Source organism: Eptesicus fuscus, chromosome 17 (assembly GCF_027574615.1).
Source record: "Eptesicus fuscus isolate TK198812 chromosome 17, DD_ASM_mEF_20220401, whole genome shotgun sequence".
NCBI lineage: Eukaryota > Metazoa > Chordata > Mammalia > Chiroptera > Vespertilionidae > Eptesicus > Eptesicus fuscus.
Genome location: NC_072489.1, coordinates 57,058,169 through 57,074,303, shown reverse-complemented (window position 1 = coordinate 57,074,303; position 16,135 = coordinate 57,058,169). Strand labels below are relative to the sequence as shown.

At 53.7% G+C, this 16,135-nt stretch overlaps 1 long non-coding RNA gene across 1 annotated transcript in view; it reads left to right on the top strand.

Moving 5' to 3' along the window:
• LOC114232537 (uncharacterized) overlaps nucleotides 1-15,519 on the top strand; it is a 34,409-nt gene extending 18,890 nt beyond the window's left edge. Inside the window, exon 3 of the long non-coding RNA XR_008558756.1 lies at nucleotides 15,410-15,519. This is a non-coding gene — a long non-coding RNA (uncharacterized LOC114232537). The remainder of the gene's footprint in view (nucleotides 1-15,409) is intronic.
• The last annotated feature ends 616 nt before the right edge of the window (nucleotides 15,520-16,135 follow it).

The following is a 16,135-nucleotide window of genomic DNA, read 5'->3' as shown; positions in this document are numbered from 1 at the left end:
GGGGCGCCTGAGCCCGTCCCTCTCTGAGGGGCGCCTGAGCCCGTCCCTCTCTGGAGGGCGCCTGAGTCTGTCCCTCTCTGAAGGGCGCCTGAGCCCGTCCCTCTCTGGAGGGCGCCTGAGCCCGTCCCTCTCTGGAGGGCGCCTGAGCCCGTCCCTCTCTGGGGGGCGCCTGAGCCCGTCCCTCTCTGAGGGGCGCCTGAGCCCGTCCCTCTCTGGAGGGCGCCTGAGCCCGTCCCTCTCTGAGGGGCGCCTGAGCCCGTCCCTCTCCGCGTGCTCCAAGCTCTTCCAGGTGTGACCAGGGTGACCGTGGACATCCCCCGGACACAGCAAAGCTGACCCACGTCATGTGTCCTCCTCCTGTTGTCATGGAGACACAGTGGACCGCCTGGCCGCTTCCCCCGCCTTCCGCCCGCCTGGGGCTCTCTGGCGGGGTGGGGGGCTCACAATTAGGGGCCATTCTGGGTAGAAAGTCTTGATGGGCCAATGCCTGCCCCCTCCTCCCTCACCCCCAATTATGGACTGACTCAGAGCAGAGTGTGCTGCCGATTAATTCGTAATGGGATATATTTGGTATGCAAATCCAATTTCTTAACTGTCAGCTTTTATTTGCCAACATGGCAAGCCTTTATTTATTTCTATTATAAAACCAAATCCCTAAAACTCTAGGTTCTTCATATTTTGAAATTTCAATTATGCGCCGTGATTGTATCTGCGTTCGCAGACACATTTGCATGCCGTGGGCGCTGGCCGTGAGCGGGAGCCTTCGCAGGGAGGAGCTGTTTGCACCGCCAGCGAGGGCTGGGGACGGGCTTTGCTGGAGAAAAATTGTGCACGCAGAGGCGTGCTGGGAGCCTGAGGGTGGTTGTGGGGCCTGTGACGGGGCCCTGTGGGCAGGCCACCTCGGTGAGCCTTGCCGTGTGTTGGCACAGTGCCTCAGCCGGGGCCAATCAGTGTCTCCCTGGACCCTCAGAACCGTGCAGTTTGCTGTGGTCCAGATGCACACAGGTGTCTTGAAATGCTAGGAAGTGTCCAAGGAGGTGGACGCTGCTGTGAGGACAGTGTGAGGCCCCTTGGTTACGGCCAGTGGAACAGACGTCACACCTGCCTGTTCTGTGGGCAGCGGGCTGCGGGTGGAGGACAGGGCAGCGGGGGCTTAAATGCTCTGTTCCCTTCACTCAACCAACATTTACTGAGCACTGTCTGGGGGCCCATGAGGAGCCCACAGAGCCTGGCGGACGTGGACACATGCCCCAGCCGTCAGCATGTCCTTGCAGAGGGTGCTGAGGGTCTGAGGTAGAAGGGCAGGCCTGGAGGTGCCGGGGTCTTTTCCCATTTACAAGGGTTCAAGGAATCTGGAGAAGGGGCTGTGCATAAATGAATGAGAGACTGGAGAAGAAATATGAATTTGGAAGGCCTATTGGGGTGCCAGATGGAAACTTAGTTCTAGTGACTAAGCTCCTCGAATCTCCAAATCTCCGCACCCAGGGCTTTTTATTCACACATTTTTCCCTCTAGCAAAGCAGATATACATATCAAAGGTAAGGTTTGGTAAGCAGCAGAGGCCCATCAGGTTGGGGGAATTGCCTTCGGCTGTTCCAGCAGCAGGTAATAACATGCAGACTTGCAGCCCTGCTGAAAGAGTCCACTCAACCTTTCGAGGACTTCTCGCATCTGTTATGACCCGCTGGACTTCGCCTCCAGCACGGAGGCCTCCTGGTCCGTGACCCTGGAGCACACATTTGAACTGATGTTGACAAATTTTAATGGCTGCGTGTTGGCCACATAAATGCACTGTCCACCCGCCGTGGCTCAAGCTGCGAGCACAACCAGCTCTTGTTTCCAGGAGGACTGAGCGCCTCCTTGCAGTCGTGGCTTTCCTTCCTCCAGCTCCGTCCAGGGAGGGGCACAGGGTCAGACCCCCCTCGTTGGGGAGAGGCTGGTGCGGGCTCCATGTGGGCACTGCCCCTGAGGGTGGTTTTGTGTGGAAAAGGGGAGCCCCAGCCCGGGTCAGCACCCTCTGTGGACCCAAAGCTGTGCAGCCACCTGTGCCCTCCCACCTCCATGCCACAGACACTGGTGCTGCCCAAACAGGTCCAGCAGGTGTGACAGCCAGGCTGACGGGTCCCAGAACAAGGTGCCCTGCGGTGGGAGCCTGGGAGCCCAGGACCGTCCGTCTCCCAGTGGATGCAGGGCTGGGACCACTGCAGGCCGGTGACCTGGAGAGTCAGGCGGTGACCGGCTGCTGCCAGAGGCGGGGAGAACGGGAGACGCCAGGTCTCCCTCTTTTCTTCCAGGGTCTAGACTGATGGTTGGCAAGGGCGGGACTCTCCTCTGCTGGGCCCTTTCCCGCCAGCCCGAGCGGAGGGGCGGGGGCCAGCATCCTCCCCGGAGACGGTCTTTTTGTTCTATTGATGGAGCGAGCCAGTACCACGGTCCCTTTTCCGTGTTTGTTTGCTTCATTGTTTGAAATTCTCTTAAACCATTTTCCAGGCCTGGTATAATTCTTTGTTTTGCTGGTTTTCCTCAGTGCATAGATTACATGTTTTTAGCAGCAGCTGCTGTGAATTTTAATTACGATGCTCGACTCTGGGGGGAACCTCGGGAAGCAGCCAGCGTCGTTAGCAGTCAGACCCACGTTTAGGGCACAGGCAGAGGCTGCAAAGTGTCAGGAGACGCGGGCGCAGGACATCGGAAGTATCGCCCAACAACCCCCCTTGGTTGTCCCTCCAGCCTGATGTTGTTAAGGGACCCCCATAGCAAGGGACCATCTGCATACATTGCTTTTTGTTTTTGGTCAGTAATTGTCCTTCGGCTCTTGAAGGCAATATTACAAAGCCGCAGTAGCTTTCAATGTAGCCGTTACGGCATTTGTAGCTCAACTAAAACGGGAAATGCAATTCTGTGCTCGGTTTCCTCAAACGGCAGAAACAGTCTCCTCGGATGGAAGGAAAATGGGCGCGTGCCTCTGGTCGGCCTGGAGAGACCTCCCAGGGTCCTGGGGATGAAGGAGCTCTAGGCCCAGAGGCTGGATCTGTCCTGACTCGTGCTGGTCTTCGGCCTGCAATCCGTGGCCCCGAGGTTCCTGCTCCCTGGAGCAGGGCCAGCTGCGTGGGTGCCCCGGGCCTGTGACGGGCGGCCTCTGGCTGGATGTGGGCTGGGCGCTCCACCCTCAGGGGACCCGCTCCTGGAAGTGAGATTGTGTCCTTCCTCCTGCATAGGAACCAGCCCACGGCTACATTTTATTTCAGAAACAAAGCTACTCATGGTAACCGATAATTACGTGGTCATTATCCTTATCCCGCTGTCGTCCTAAGTACAGGGGAGCTGAGGGCTCGGGGGTGGAGCACCTCCCCGCAGCCCTCCGTCCCGGGCCAGCTGGATTTCTGGGCGTCCACGCAGGCAGCCTCGGCTCTGCCAACAAGTCTCCTTTGCTGTGCCCTGGAGGAGCAGAAACAGGCGGTGGCACCTCGGGGGCCTGGACACCACGTCCTCTCAGGGTGCGGCCACCTGCTGCCCTGCCTCCAGGGTCTGCAGAAGGTGTTGGGGTCTTCCCTGGGGACAGGGCTGTGGCTGAGTCCTTGATGTGACCTGGCCCAGAGCGGGCGTCAGGCTGTCGGTCAGATACGTTTGACGTTCTGCGGCGCCCTTGGCCAGGTCAGCTGGACGACTCACTGCCCCTCTCATTGAGACAGGGATCTGTGGTGGGGCTGTGTCCACGTCTCGTGGTGGGGCTGTGTCCACGTCCACGGGATTTCATACTTAAGGAGAGTCCCAGGGCCCTACCGTGATCCTCGCTCTCGGACCGGGACACTGAGCTTGGAGAGGTTAAATTATTTGCCTCCAGCGAGTGTCATCGGCCCCAGAGCCCAGGTTGGTCACAACTCTGCTGCTCTGCCCAGGACCCCGGGAGCCAGCCTCACCCCGTCCACGAGGCCCCTCGCCTGTGCATTTGGTGAGATGCTGTGCCCTTCTCCCTCCCCGCACGGCAAAGGCGGGCCTTGGCAGGACGCCTGCCCTCCTGGGTCGTACCCGGCCGCACACCTGGGGATGAAGACCAGCAGCCAGTCGGGAGCCAGAGAGGTGGCGGATGTGTTGGGAAAAGAAATGTGCTAAGGGGTGAGCTGCATTTTTTTGCAAGTGAAATGGTTCCAATGACTGGGTTTCCAGGCAAAACGGAATGAAGACCTAGTCTAGTTGTTCATCTGAGATTTTAACTCATTTAAATGAGAGCTTGCTATGTGTATGTGCTTTTTCTTCTCTTTAACAAGCAAAAGCTTATTTAGCTTTCACTGAGGGAGAAGAAGTGAGCCATAGAAGAAAACAAGTTACAGATGCACAGGAAGGGCCCTGAGAGCTTAGGAGCAAGAGAGAGGGAAGGAAAATGCACTTGGGAGAAGGGGATGGGGAAATGCATGGGGGTGCGCCAGAGAGAGAGAGAGAGAGAGAGAGAGAGGGGAAAAGAGAGAGAGAGAGTGCTTGCTATGTAATTTTTATTCTGTATCTTGGAAGAAGTCCAAAGCTTTGAGTAATACAGCTATACCAAAACTCCATTCTCATCTACACATTTTAGGTGAGCGAGTTTTCTCAGTTCATACATCTATAAAAATAAATGGAAATAGAATCAGTCTTTGACCCCAAACCCAATCTAGCAATCAGTACTAGAGTCATCCGAAAACTCATGGACTATTTGGAAAAATCAGCCCCATTTCATTCAATAGTGCACTTTAATAAAATATCATTTTTTGTTTGATATGTATCTATCAAAACATAGATTACATTTATGCTGTTTTGATTGTGCACTTGTAATAATGTGGAAAAATTCAATCCAGTCAAAAATTATTTTTATCACTTAGCATCCTATGGTCACTAGAAGTAAAAGTACACACACACACACACACACACACACACACACACACATCCAATATTCCTGAGCAGAGAAGGATGATAGGATGATGAATGGCACCATTTTCTGCATAAACATTGATTCCATTGGGATGAAGTTCGTGGGAGGAGAATGGAAATACAAGTTTAAGAGGAAAAAAACAGAAATCGGTAAGGTTTCCAGCTGGCCTGTCCTCGAATTTTTAAATGGGTGATGGTGGGTCCAGAATGCCTTGCTCTTTAGAGTGTACATGCTGCATTGGGTCAAGATGCGACAATTTCACTTTAAATGATCCTATTTATAACAGGCATGCATGTCCTTCCTCTTCCGCTGTTGGAACCTGCAATGACCCCTTTAGGGGTCAGCTTGCAAATTCCAAGGGAACAAACGGAGAATGGGCCCCCGTGCTCCGGCCAGACTGAGGAGGGGGAGGACGTGGGTCCAAACACACCCACAGCAAACGAATATCTTCAGTTTTTATTAACTTTTAATTTTAAAGTAGTTTTAGATTTCCTGGAAAGTTGCAGCAGTAGGCAGATTGCCCCGGCCTATTCCACACCCCGTTTCCCGTTATTAACACCTCACTCTTCTACGGTGCCTGCGCTGTAACTAACGCACGGTACAGACACGTGGTTATAGATGCCCATGCTTTATTCTTTCCTTCTTGGCTTTTACCTGACGCCCTGTTTCTGTCCCTGGACGCGACCTCGGGCATCACATTTCATTTCGTCTCCTGTCTCCGTAGGCTCTTTGTGGCTGTGGCAGTCTCTCAGTCGTCTTTCTTTTTGGTGACCTTGACAGCTGGAGGCGTATGGAGCAGCTATTTGTGGATGCACCCCATTGGGAATTGCCTGATGTTTTCTCAGGACTAGATTGGGGTTATGTGGTTTTAGAAGGAAAACCACAGAGGAAGTGCCATTTTTATCACATCATATCAAGGGTATGGGCCGTCAACATGACTTCCTGCTGTGGATGCTGACCTTGACCACCTGGCCAAGGTCATGTTTGTCAGGTGTGTCCACTGTCAAGTTACGCTTACTCCCCCCGTCCACCTTGTCCTCCCCGGGGAGGAAGTCACCATGCACTGCACACGCGTACACTCCTGGGGTGGGAGCTTGATGCAACTTCAACATTGTGCTTTTAGATTTGAGTTTGCTCAGGCTCCCCAAACAGGGTCCAGTGTGTGTGTGTAGGAGTTGTGAGTCTTTATATGTTGTATGCATGTGTACTGTATGCAAGTCATGCACACATATGTGTTTATATGTGTGTGTCGTGTGTCTATGCTGTGTTGTGTATATTGTGTTGTACGTGTATAGGTGTATGTTATGTCATGTGTGTTGTGCATGCTGTGTTGTGTTTGGGTGTTGTGTGCATGCTGTGTTGTGTGTACATTGTGTTGTATATGCTGTGTTGTGTGTTTGTGGTGTTTTTTGTGTTGTGTGTATATGTGTGTGTTGTGGGTATATCTTGTGTTGCATGTGTGTTGGGTTGTGTATTTGTGTGTTGTGCATGTTGTGTGTGTGGTGGGTGGTGCGTGTGTGTAAGCTGTGTGTGGTGTGCATGTGCAAAGAAAGCACACAGCTGACCATTTCCTCTGGACCCTGTACACACAGGACTGTTCCCTCAAATGCACCGCACCCTGGCGGCTGAGAGCATTTTGAATTTGGAACGAGGCCCTTCTTCCGCGAATGTCTTTCTGGACCCCTGTGGAGGGATTTGCGTGCCGCATGCCCCCTGGGGAGGGGCGGCCCGGGCTCCAGTGCAGTTAGGAGACTGCCGTTGGGTGCGGGCCCAGATGGGTCATCATGTCCCTCCCACCCCCCGCGAGGATGACTGAGGACGGGGTCTGTCCAGGCTGTGGACTCTGCTCTGGGATGAGTCTGGCGCTCACCGTCACGGGGTCTGTTGGGGTCCATTAGCTCTGGGATCCAAACACATCGAGGTTGTAAGAGGAATCCATGTAACCTTATTCCAACACGGATTTCTACATCAGAGAGAAAGTGTCCCGCCTCTGTTCTCTCTGATGATGCCACCGACTGCCCCAAAGAGAAAATAGAACATTGATTGATTGATTGATTGATTGATTCATTCATTCATTCATCAGCTGATTGATCGATTCCTTCACCACTGCTCACTGCATGTCCTCCATGTCTGGCATGGCATTCCTGCTGGGATAATGGGATTAAGGAGACAGGTTCCTGCCATAACAACCTTCACCTGGCGGGGAAGATGGGCACTCAACACGAATAGAAACAAACAAGAGAAAATGGGCATTCCTCAGGTAATCACGTGTCACACTTTAGTTACAATTGGGAGAAGTGTGATGAAGGAAATACCACAGAGGTGTGATGGGAACCGGGCGTCACTCTGACTTACCTGCAAATGGAGAGCCTGTACTTGCTTCCCACGTCCAGCAGGAGGCGCTGGCCCAGGCACCGGCCCCCTGACAGCAGGCCCGCCCAGGGTGCTGGGTGCTGGGTGCTGGGTGCTGCTTCTACCTGGTCACTGTGCACCGCAGCGAAGACGCGGGGGCTGCCTTGGGGCGGGGCGGGGCGGGGCGGGGCGGCGGCTCCCTGGATGTTGGCACCTGCAATGTGTGGTTTGCACGCTTGCAGACATTGCGCTTGGGGACTCCCTCTTGAGTGGCACGTTGAGTTCAGTTGAATTTCCAATCAGACTGATTAGGAGAGGGGGCTCTTAGTTACCTCACGTCATCACCACATCGGAGTGGAGTGTGTCTCCTCAGAGGGTACGGAGTTCCTCAGAAATAACATCGGGTCCAAGCTGAGCTCCCAGAATAAATACAAACTGATTGCCACCTGCTTCCAAATCAAGGTTGATAACATTCCAGCAGAGAGAGCATCTATTTCCATACTGATTCCTGTCGGAAAGGAATCCAGGAAGGTCCCGATCCTGCGAATCCTTATAAAAACGGAGACCCTGAATTTGTCAGACAGACAGACAAACGGGACCCCGCTGCTCGTCCCCAGAGCCCCGGGGCCGGGGACCTGCTGGTTTGCCCCCACAGGGAGGTGAACATCAGCCGGGCGCTCGGGGCGGAGGCCGCTCACCCCTCGCCTGATGGGGGAGCAAAGCTTTGTGTGAAGAGAGGGTGGGTGGCCCTTGAGTTCCACACCCCTCCCCCCAAGACACCAAGAGTTACTTTTTCTGGATAGAAACGCAGTGCCTTTCAAACCGCACTTCCAGCCACAAATGAATCGTGTTTTCATTTTCGAGAGTAACATGGTTCACTGGGAATCTTTAAAAGCTGGAGGGTCCCGGACACCTCCCCTCTCACTCGTCTCGGCTGAGCGACGGGGAGGAAAAGCTGTGAGTGGCCGAGGCGGCAATTCAGGCCCCGCCGCTTTCCTCTCCTCCCCGCTGTGCTCCCGTGTCCTTGGCCGCGTCCTTCTAAAACGCTTTTCTGGTTTTTTTTAGGTAGAGTTTAATCTGAAATTCCCACAGGGCCAAGCAGAGCGTTTCCTGTATGGACCTGGTGGCTCTATAAGGAAACCCTGCACCCCTCTCCCCCGCCATCCGTCCCCCCTCCCCCCCCCCCCCCGTGTGGCACTCACCTGCTACCCCCTGGCTCTGCACCGGGACGCAGGCCCCTGACCCTTGGTGGCCACCGTGTCGGCTGACCAGAGAGAGGTTTCTCCACTGAGCTGTGCGGGCGGATAGCAAGATTTCCGTGTGTCAGTGTCACCCGGGTGCGGTGCCTCGGGCCCATGGTAAGGACCCCAGGCTGCTCCCTGCTTCTGTGAGGGGCGCATCCCGGGCAGGAGGAGTCCTTGTCCCGAGTCCCCACTTCCGCCGCTGGGCCTGTTGGAGTGGGTTTGGATGGGCTGGGTCGCCACGTGGATGCAGCAGGACCATCCCGTGAAACTCTGTATGTGAAAAAAGCTTTGGAAAGAGCGACTCTTCTGAGTCCCCATCCTCCGACTCCACTGGTGACCCTGACCTCAGAATCTCGGTAGGGGTCCCCCCCTTCTCTAAGACCGTCCACAGCGAACAGACAGGGGCCGCCTGTGGACACCATTTGTAGCCAGGCTCTGCCAAGTGCCTCCTCCTCAGGGCTCCATGCCCGTGGGCGCTGGGGCCGGGTGTCCGCCGTAGCTCACCCGTGGGATCCACGAGCACTAAGCTGCCTGCAGAATCAGATGGTCACATCTGAGTCGTCTGCTCTTTTTCGTTAAACACGTGTTAGCAAATGAGGTGGGTGGGAAACCTGGGCATGTGCGCGGGCCTTTCCAGTTCAGGGGTGTCTTGTGAGCGCGTTGCCCGGGACCCACGTGGGACCTGTGAGCAGAGGGAGTCCCGCCAAGGGCCAGAGGGTCGGAAGCGGTCCTCGGCCAGGAGAGGGCTCTGAAGTCGCTGGCCAGTGGGCTCTCATCAGGAGTCAGGTACCGGATGACCTGGTGGCTGGGCCTTCTCATAAGAGCCTGTGAGCTGTGGGACGGCGGGCATTGAGGTGACGCATCCATCCGTCCATCCAACAGAGTGTAACAATCTACTCATCTATTTATCCATCCAACTTGCATCAAGTGTTTCTATGCCACACCCCTTCCTCTCGTGTGAATGGCGGAGCCCTGTGCGCGGGGGCTCTGGGTTCACCACGGCCCTTGGCGTCTGGGGTGGGGGGTGGGGTTGCAGCTAAAGTGTCACTGTCTAAGGCTGTGTCGGTGTCCCTGGCGTCGTTTACACAGACTTGGCTTGGTGTCGAAGCGGCTTTCTAGCACCATGAGAGGGAGCAGTCTGGTGTGTGTGTATGTGTCCCCGCCCTGCCTCACCCGCTGGTTGGAAACTTGCATGACGTCGTGGGAGCTCGTGTTGTCATGTGTCCGACCCCAAGTCCCGGGCTGTGCTGGACGTGGAGCCAGGCAACGGGAGGTGGGACGAGCCGCAGGACATCAGCCCCCCGCACCGCCTCCCCCACCCCTCACCCCCCACCCCGCAGCACCCTGCCCACGCCGTCGCATACCAGCTGTGCGGGGACCAGGACCGTGTCCTGCTTCCGGGGGGCTGTCCACCCCTCACCGCTCCCCTGCTGGCCAGGATACCCGTGTCCATGGGAGAGTCACGGCGAGCTGTGTGGCGCCTCCGATGTGCCCACGACCTCCACGCAGCCTCCAGGGTTCGGGGGGCCCGCGCCCTGCGATCACACGTCATCACATTCGCACAGACGCCCCTTTCCTCCCGTGAGCGTCAGAGGGCGGTTGCTCTTTCTATAAAGCGCGCGGCCCCCGCGCCTCCCGCACGGTGCCTGGGCCCAGCAGCTGTCCCTCCCCGCGGCGGTGGATCGGAAATGAAGCTGAGCCCGGGCTTAATGAAAATTGTCCCTTGAAAGGTTTGAATTTGGAACATTTATTCCCCATTAATTTCAAGTAGACTCTCAATTGAGCAAAACGTGCTGTCTTTCCTCTCGGCTGCAGGTTCTCGCTGACGAATGGGCGCCAGGGCTGCCTGGCTGGGGCGCGGGCGTTGTCACAGGCGGTTTCCTGGCCGCCGCGTCACTCCGGGGGCTCTGGACCCTGCTGCGCTCGGTCAGTGCGGGGCTGTGGAACGTGTTAGGGTGCCCTGTCCAGATGAGGGCACGGCACACTTTCATGGCTTCCGCAGAGACGGACGTGGGGGAGAGGGCAAAGGATTCTGCCCTGACTGGGGAGGGAGGTGGCCGAGCCCCACTCCCCTACCTCACCCCTTTCCACACAGGGGGAGCTCCTGTCTGCCAGCTGACTTTGGGGCCGGGGGACCCCGGGATTTCTCCACCGCACCATCTGGGTGGTAGGGCTCCAGGTAGCACGCAGTCGGGGCTGAGGCTGTGTGGGCGTGACGCTTCATAGGAGGCCGAGAACACGCCAGCGCGTGGTTCCGGGGTCGGTGTGCTCAGTGTGCAGAGGATGCGGCGTTCGTTTCCCGCTGCGGTCCTTCCTTCCGCCCTCTGGCCCGCCCTCCTTCCTGGGTGCTGTTGGGTGCCCCGTCTGGACTGGGACCTTGTCCTCCGGGCACCCTTGTTGCCCACGAGCTGCCCGACTACTCATCCCTCCGTCTTTCCTCTCGGCTGCTTTTACGATCCCTGACTTCAGCGCCCCACCGTTTCTCCTCTGATAGGATTCTAGCGGATACTTGTTGTTGTTCATTCTTTGGGACTCATTGTTTTCGTGATTTGGATGACACATCTCTCCTGTGTATGGAAGCATCGTGGACAGTATATCTTCAAATAGTGCCTCTCCCCATCTCTTCATTCCCTCCTGAAACTCCCGTTAGACGTATGCTAGCCTCCCTCACCTCACTCGTCATTTCTCTCGTATTTTCCATTCCTCTCTCTCTCCACTCTGTACTCTCGGTCTTCCTCCAGGCCTATGCCCCGTCCACCAGGTCTCTCCGCATCTGCTGTAACCCCATGCGTTTTAATGTCACTGTATCTTTTTTATTTTGTTAAGGGTTTTTCTGTGTTGTTGTTTTTTTTAAAAAATCTGTGTAATCATTCCTCTCTCGTGCTTTGTCAATATTTTGTGTCTCTCTTTTGTTTGCTCATAACACAATGAAATACGATTATTTTACATTTTGAATCTACTATTTTTATTGAGTCGGATGCTGTTTATTATTTCTAGTTGTTGCTCATGCGCCTTGTTAATGTTTTGGTTTGTTCCTTTCCTTATGTTGGGGACTCTTTTGGGGAGTATTTGGATTTGCCTCTGGCTGGAAGCCAAGGGACTTACCCCCCGAGGCCACTTTAATCTTCCCGCTCAGCTTGGGTGGTTGAGGTTCTGCAGACAGTGAGGTGTGGTTCCCCAACCTGGTGAGGCAGGGCCCCCCTGTCGGCACCTGAGTCGGGGCCACGAAGCCAAGTTCTTCGTTTGCAGGTTAGAACTTACGTCCACTTTCCGTGCAGGTCCCTTGGGGCTCCTGCCTGTCTGTGCTGTCACTCTGCAGGGACAGACGGTGGGAGCCCTGGGTCAGATGTGCGCCCCCTGATGTCCTTCACTGGCGTTGTTTGTGGCCTCCGAGTACTTTTGTAATTTCTTCTAGCTTCATTCATGTCCTTGATAGTGTTTTGTCTTTTGTGTTTTCCCAGCACTTTTAGACTCGGGGCAGTAGAACTATGGCGTGGGAGGTTTGCTGGGTGTTAAATTGGCCACGTGGAGTCGGGAGTATTCCCAGAATCCCCTTCTTTGTATGGCTCCTGAGTAGAATCGGCTGAAGGACGTCAGAAGGTGGAGGCAGAGTGTCAGCCCTGCTCCTTGGAGGCCGCCGTGGTCAGGGGCAGTGACAGATGTGGGGTTCTGGGGGCTGTGAGCGTTCTCGGCCCCCGACCCTAACTCCGTGTCTGACTCACTCCTCATTGCAGGCCCTGCAGCCTCCCCATCCCACCCCCCCACCCCCCCTCCCCCTGGCAGAGGCACAGCCTTCCCGGCACTTTGCCATCTGCTCCTCGTGTCCTACTTGGGCAGAGGCTGTGTGTGGGCTCCGATTTCCCTGCGAGCCTCAGTGGTGTCGCGGGGCAGGCATTGCGGCTGCGTGAGGCACACACTGTGGGGCCGGCTCCTGGAGGGCACCCGTGGTCCCCAGCGCTCACAGGTGAGCAGGCTTCTGAGCCCTCTGCTGTGCTGTCGCCCCACCGGCCGTCCCATTGCAGGGGTGGGCACAGCTGCACACCTGGGGAGTCCCGGGCTTCTTTGCAAATTGGGTGAAACTTAGGGGTCTCCACCTTAGAAAAGGAAGCAAAAATATATAAAAACATTTTTTCTCAAATATTAGGGAGTTTCCAATCTTAGGTAAAGAATCTATGATCTGTTAATAGAGGGAAATACTTTTTGGACTATTGTTGTATAAAATCATAGGAAACAAGTTAATTGTTGGGCATGAAACATCCTATATAATAAAAGGGTAATATGCAAATTGACCCTAATTGCCGAACTACCAGGGAATGACTGGTCGCTATGACGTGCACTGACCACCAGAGGGCAGACGCTCAATGCAGGAGCTGCCCCCTGGTGGTCAATGAGCTTCCACAGGGGGAGCACGGCTCAGGCCAGAAGCCAGCTCATGGCTGGTCAGTGCAGCGACGGGCAGTAGCGCTAAGGATGTTCGACTAACGGCTTAGGCCTGCTCCCCCGGGGGCTCCCGGGCTGCCAGAGGGATGTCTGACTGCCAACTTGGGCCCAATCCCCTGGGGAGCAGGCCTAAGCCTGCAGGTGGACATCCCCAGAGGGCTCCCGGGCTGCCAGAGGGATGTCTGACTGCCAGCTTAGGCCTGATCCCTCGGGGAGTGGGCCTAAGCCAGCAGGTGGACATCCCGAGGGGTCCTGGACTGCGAGAGGGCACAGGCAGGGCTGAGGGACCCCCTGAGTTCATGAATTTTCATGCACCAGGCCTCTAGTTAAATATATTTGAGTTTTTCTAATAACAGGTTTGCCTCTTTGAAAATGTAAACTCTCACATGAATGATTTTATACATCTTCCTAATGTAGATTCGATATTTTTAAATTCCTCCGTTGACCCATACTCGGCATAATCTTTACTTAATGTTCCGGGATTTTGATAAGCATGAAATGACAGGACGTACGTGGGAGAAGAAACAGCGGCCACGCTTGATCGCAGTCTCAGCGCTGGTCACCTGACACCACTCTTTCCAGCTGCCTGATCTCCGGTTCCTTCGGTGACTTCATGTCTGACCGGGCGTCTGTCTGTGGAGCTCACGCTGTTCGGACGTTAGAAAGCGTGTCCCTGTGACTTCCTCGGTCAGCCTGAGCACTTACACTGTGGAATGGAGCTTCTCTTTCAGAGGAGGGAGCCCTGGGTCCCGAGTGAGTTCCAGCACACTCTGGTCCTTCCCGTCAGGGTCCCTCCCGGCCTGCCCGCCCCGCACAGCTCCATCGTCCAGGCCGGCTTCCCACCGTGCGAGCCGCCCTGCAGTGTGCGGTCTGCATCCAAGCTCCCCTACCTCCTACTTAACCTTCACCAAAACCTGAGAGGGTGCCATGGACGGTGGTTGGATTTCCGACACATCTGAAAGGGTTGGTCCCTCCCGGGTGACGGAATGAGAGGCGATGTCAGCGTGAGTGACAACCGAGCAGACGTGTCCGCTGCCTGGTCCAGCACATCGTGTAGAACTGGCCGTGGTTCAAAGGCAGCCAAGACCAAAGTCCAAATAGTGATGGTTTCAGGAAGGTTTTGGAGGAAGGATCACATTAGGGCGTGATTAAGGGAAGATTTTTAGAGGAAGCAGCGATTCTCCTAGAATTCTAAGCAAGGAATTGTTGGGGAGGCAGTCCCCGTCGTCCAAGCTCGGGCAACCCTTGATGTTGCAAAACATCCTGTCTTTGACCCATGCACTTTGTCCCAACCAGAATGGCATGGACATCACCTGCTCTTAAACTCCGTGTTGGAGGTCTCAGGTGTCACTCACCTCCCGCTGGCAGATGGCTCTAGTTTTCAGGCAGCGAACGGACCTCAGTCACCCGCTGAACGCAGTTTGGCACAGAACATCAGCCCTGTCATATTTCCGACTTGTCACAGCGACAGGATGTGCTGGGACAGGAGACAGACTTCTGCTGCATCAGGGAAGTGTGACTCAGACGCTGCGCCAACATTGTCAAGTGTCAGAGCCGAGAAGGCGGCTGCGCGTCGGAGGCACTGCCCTCACTGGGCTCTGATTCTGCCTGCCCCGGGGGTTGGTTATTTGGGGCGAGATGTTGAGGAAGCGAGGAGAGTCTTTTGTCTACTCTGGGGCCTGAGCTTTTGAAATGGGCCTCGATTAAGCTCAGATTTTTACACCCGGCACGTGTTCCACCGAAAGGTATCATATTTAGTAGCTCTGTTACTTCAGGCCTGTCGTGCTCACATATCTGATCCGTCCTTCAAACAACTATAGGAGTTACCTCCCTAAAATACAGTTTTGATCAGAAATCCTCGAAAAACTTTGGGGACACACTTAGTACATTTTTGAACCACTCCTTTGGCCTGTTTTAACCTATCTTGATCGTCATATTTTGCATGGCAGATATGTCACCCTTGTAAGTATGCTTCTTAAATGTAAATTTGTTTTTTAAATTTAAAGCGATTGACCAAGTTGTGCAACCATCACCATTAATCAGCTTTAGGACCTCTTCTTCACCTCAGGATGATGGCTGGGCAACCACACATCTGCTTTTCTGTGTAGCTTTGCCTTTTCTGGGTATTTCTCGTAAATCAAACCATACACTGTGTGGGTTCTTGGGTCCGGTTTCTTCCACTCACATCATGTTTGTGAGGTTCATCCACGTTGTAGAGCGTACCTCCACTTTTTCCCTTTTACTACAGAATGGTTTTCCATTGTCTATCTAGCAATTGATGGGTACTTAAGCTGTTGCCAATTTGGAGATATTATCAGTAAATGTTCATAATATACATCAAAGAAATAACCAAATGCGTTTGTGTGAATGCGTATTTTCACTCTGTTGGGTATATACCTAAGAGTGGAATCACTAGATCATATGGCCAATTTATGTTTAACTTTCTGAGACACACTTTTTTCTCAAGCAGATGCACCATTGTACATTCCGACCAGCGATGCGTGAGGGTGCCAGTTTTTCTACATTCTCCCCAGCATTTGTCACGGTCTTTTAAAAATTACTAAAGCCAAACCTAATAAATGTGAAATGGTACCTCATTGCTGCTTTAACTGCTAGTTTCTTAATGTGTTAAGCATCTTTTCATGTGTTTATTAGCTAGTTGCATATCTTCTATGGGGAAATGTTTATTTAAATTTTGTGATAATGTTTTGATTGGGTTGCTTGTTTTTTATTACTGAGTTGTAAGAGTGCTTTTGTATACTCTGGACTCAAGTCCTTTATTAGGTGTATGATTTGCAAATGTTTTCTCCAGTATTTTTTCATTCTCTTAAAGTGCCCTTCAATGAAGAGAAATCTGTAGTTTTTTATGAGCACCAATTTATAAATTTTTTCTTTTGTGGATCCAAGAACTTTTTACCTAAATTAAAGTCACAGATATGTTCCTCCGTCTCTATTTTCTTCTAGAAGTTTTATAGCTTAGGTTTCCCTTTAAGGTCTATGAAACACTTTGTGTTAAATTCTGCATGTGGAATGGATATATACCATGGGTATGGTATATAGGGTGTCCCAAAAATGTGTACACACACTTTGAGTAATTATAAAGACAGTGTTTATTAAGATACATTTCATTTTCAAAATTGAGCTATCAGCTGTTACAGCGTGTATACATTTTTGGGGGGACTCCCTGTATTTGTAT